Raw genomic sequence first — 4,182 nt, 5'->3', positions numbered from 1 at the left:
TGGTCCCTCCGCCGCCGGGTCGCGGGGAGCCAGATCGATCTGAGGAGTCTTGGACAAATTCCAAAGACTCAAACGGCGCGGGAGCACGTGCTCCTCTCACAGCTTAACGACAGGTGGCAGAGGCCGACGGGGACTTCCAGGAGGCCGGCATGATGTGCCACTACATACCGGTCACACCATGGAAGTCCTTCTCGGGTTGGACCAGGTGTAGCTCCCGCTAGAACGTGCAGCACGTCCTCCTTCACGGTACTCGGCTGGAGTCACCAAGCTGGCCGAGCTCCTGCAACTGCTGGTCGGCCTGGGACTCCAGAAAGAATGCGCCAAAGTTATTTCGTGGAAGTTCAGGTGCAGCGGACCGACCAGCGAACGAGGCCGACCGGGACTTCCAGGAGACACCATGAGAGGGCCGGTGCCTATCGCTCACACCCTGGAAGTCACTCTCGGCCACGAACGGTTAGGACTTCCCGTTAGGAAGAACCGTAGGGACTTGGAACACGAAACCAAAATGCCCTCTCACAGGATTTCAGGTGAAGGAGATATTCGCACCCCTAAAAGTGTCACCACCTCAAATACACCGGGGTAAGGTGCCAAAGTGCCCGGGCTCCTGGAACTGCTGCCCGGCTGAAGCCCAAAATAAAAACCTCATAGGGTTTTTCCTCCAAAACGTCAATGAAGACCGATCTGCGAGCGAGGCCGACGGGGACTTCCAGGAGGCCGGCATGACGTGCCACTACATACCGGTCACACCATGGAAGTCCTTCTCGGGTTGGAACAGGTGCAGCTCCCGCTAGAACGTGCAGCACGTCCTCCTTCAAGGTACTCGGGTTGGAGTCGCCAAGCTGGCCGAGCTCCTGCAACTGCTGGTCGGCCTGGGACTTCAGAAAGAATGCACCAAAGTTCTTTCATGGAAAGTCAGGTGCAGCGGACCGACCAGCGAACGAGGCCGACGGGGACTTCCAGGAGGCCAGCATGACGTGCCACTACATACCGGTCACACCATGGAAGTCCTTCTCGGGTTGGAACAGGTGCAGCTCCCGCTAGAACGTGCAGCACGTCCTCCTTCACGGTACTCGGTTGGAGTCGCCAACGTGGCCGAGCTCCTGCAACTGCTGGTCGGCCTGGGACTCCAGAAAGAATGCACCAAAGTTCTTTCGTGGAAGTTCAGGTGCAGCGGACCGACCAGGGAGCAAGGCCGATGGGGACTTCCAGGAGGCCGGCATGAGGGGGCCGGTGCCTACCCCTCACTCCCTGGAAGTCCTTCTCGGCCACAAACGGTTAGGACTTCCCGCTAGGAAGAACCGTTAGGACTTGGAACGCGGAGCAGAAATGCCCTCTCACAGGATTTCAGGTGAAGGAGATATTCACACCCCTAAAAGTGTCACCACCTCAAATACACCGGGGTAAGGTGCCAAAGTACCCGGGCTCCTGGAACTGCTGCCCGGCTGAAGCCCAAAATAAAAACCTCATAGGGTTTTTCCTCCAAAACGTCAATGAAGACAGACCTGCGAGCGAAGCCGACGGGGACTTCCAGGAGGCCGGCATGACGTGCCACTACATACCGGTCAGACCATGGAAGTCCTTCTCGGGTTGGAACAGGTGCAGCTCCCGCTAGAACGTGCAGCACGTCCTCCTTCAAGGTACTCGGGTTGGAGTCGCCAAGCTGGCCGAGCTCCTGCAACTGCTGGTCGGCCTGGGACTTCAGAAAGAATGCACCAAAGTTCTTTCATGGAAAGTCAGGTGCAGCGGACCGACCAGCGAACGAGGCCGACGGGGACTTCCAGGAGGCCGGCATGACGTGCCACTACATACCGGTCACACCATGGAAGCCCTTCTCGGGTTGAACCAGGTATAGCTCCCGCTAGAACGTGCAGCACATCCTCCTTCACAGTACTCGGTTGAACTCACCACCGTGGCCGAGCTCCTGCAACTGCTGGTCGGCCTGGGACTCCAGAAAGAATGTACCAAAGTTCTTTCGTGAAAGTTCAGGTGCAGCGGACCGACCAACGAGCAAGGCCGATGGGGACTTCCAGGAGGCCGGCATGACGTGCCACTACATACCGGTCACTCCCTGGAAGTCCTTCTCGGCCACGAACGGTTAGGACTTCCCGCTAGGAAGAACCGTTAGGACTTGGAACGCGGAGCAGAAATGCCCTCTCACAGGATTTCAGGTGAAGGAGATATTCACACCCCTAAAAGTGTCACCACCTCAAATACACCGGGGTAAGGTGCCAAAGTACCCGGGCTCCTGGAACTGCTGCCCGGCTGAAGCCCAAAATAAAAACCTCATAGGGTTTTTCCTCCAAAACGTCAATGAAGACAGACCTGCGAGCGAGGCCGACGGGGACTTCCAGGAGGCCGGCATGACGTGCCACTACATACCGGTCACACCATGGAAGTCCTTCTCGGGTTGAACCAGGTACAGCTCCCGCTAGAACGTGTAGCACGTCCTCCTTCACAGTACTCGGTTGGACTCAACACCGTGGCCGAGCTCCTGCAACTGCTGGTCGGCCTGGGACTTCAGAAAGAATGCACCACAGTTCTTTCATGGAAAGTCAGGTGCAGCGGACCGACCAGCGAACGAGGCCGACGGGGACTTCCAGGAGGCCGGCATGACGTGCCACTACATACCGGTCACACCATGGAAGTCCTTCTCGGGTTGAACCAGGTATAGCTCCCGCTAGAACGTGCAGCACGTCCTCCTTCACAGTACTCGGTTGAACTCACCACCGTGGCCGAGCTCCTGCAACTGCTGGTCGGCCTGGGACTCCAGAAAGAATGTACCAAAGTTCTTTCGTGGAAGTTCAGGTGCAGCGGACCGACCAGGGAGCAAGGCCGATGGGGACTTCCAGGAGGCCGGCATGACGTGCCACTACATACCGGTCACTCCCTGGAAGTCCTTCTCGGCCACGAACGGTTAGGACTTCCCGCTAGGAAGAACCGTTAGGACTTGGAACGCGGAGCAGAAATGCCCTCTCACAGGATTTCAGGTGAAGGAGATATTCACACCCCTAAAAAGTGTCACCACCTCAAATACACCGGGGTAAGGTGCCAAAGTACCCGGGCTCCTGGAACTGCTGCCCGGCTGAAGCCCAAAATAAAAACCTCATAGGGTTTTTCCTCCAAAACGTCAATGAAGACAGACCTGCGAGCGAGGCCGACGGGGACTTCCAGGAGGCCGGCATGACGTGCCACTACATACCGGTCACACCATGGAAGTCCTTCTCGGGTTGAACCAGGTACAGCTCCCGCTAGAACGTGTAGCACGTCCTCCTTCACAGTACTCGGTTGGACTCAACACCGTGGCCGAGCTCCTGCAACTGCTGGTCGGCCTGGGACTTCAGAAAGAATGCACCACAGTTCTTTCATGGAAAGTCAGGTGCAGCGGACCGACCAGCGAACGAGGCCGACGGGGACTTCCAGGAGGCCGGCATGACGTGCCACTACATACCGGTCACACCATGGAAGTCCTTCTCGGGTTGAACCAGGTACAGCTCCCGCTAGAACGTGTAGCACGTCCTCCTTCACAGTACTCGGTTGGACTCAACACCGTGGCCGAGCTCCTGCAACTGCTGGTCGGCCTGGGACTTCAGAAAGAATGCACCACAGTTCTTTCATGGAAAGTCAGGTGCAGCGGACCGACCAGCGAACGAGGCCGACGGGGACTTCCAGGAGGCCGGCATGACGTGCCACTACATACCGGTCACACCATGGAAGTCCTTCTCGGGTTGAACCAGGTATAGCTCCCGCTAGAACGTGCAGCACGTCCTCCTTCACAGTACTCGGTTGAACTCACCACCGTGGCCGAGCTCCTGCAACTGCTGGTCGGCCTGGGACTCCAGAAAGAATGTACCAAAGTTCTTTCGTGGAAGTTCAGGTGCAGCGGACCGACCAGGGAGCAAGGCCGATGGGGACTTCCAGGAGGCCGGCATGACGTGCCACTACATACCGGTCACTCCCTGGAAGTCCTTCTCGGCCACGAACGGTTAGGACTTCCCGCTAGGAAGAACCGTTAGGACTTGGAACGCGGAGCAGAAATGCCCTCTCACAGGATTTCAGGTGAAGGAGATATTCACACCCCTAAAAAGTGTCACCACCTCAAATACACCGGGGTAAGGTGCCAAAGTACCCGGGCTCCTGGAACTGCTGCCCGGCTGAAGCCCAAAATAAAAACCTCATAGGGTT

Source organism: Rhinoderma darwinii (genome assembly GCF_050947455.1).
Source record: "Rhinoderma darwinii isolate aRhiDar2 chromosome 11 unlocalized genomic scaffold, aRhiDar2.hap1 SUPER_11_unloc_4, whole genome shotgun sequence".
Taxonomy (NCBI): Eukaryota; Metazoa; Chordata; class Amphibia; order Anura; family Rhinodermatidae; genus Rhinoderma; species Rhinoderma darwinii.
The sequence above is the reverse complement of the archived record's forward strand: the minus strand, read 5'-3'. Positions refer to the sequence as shown.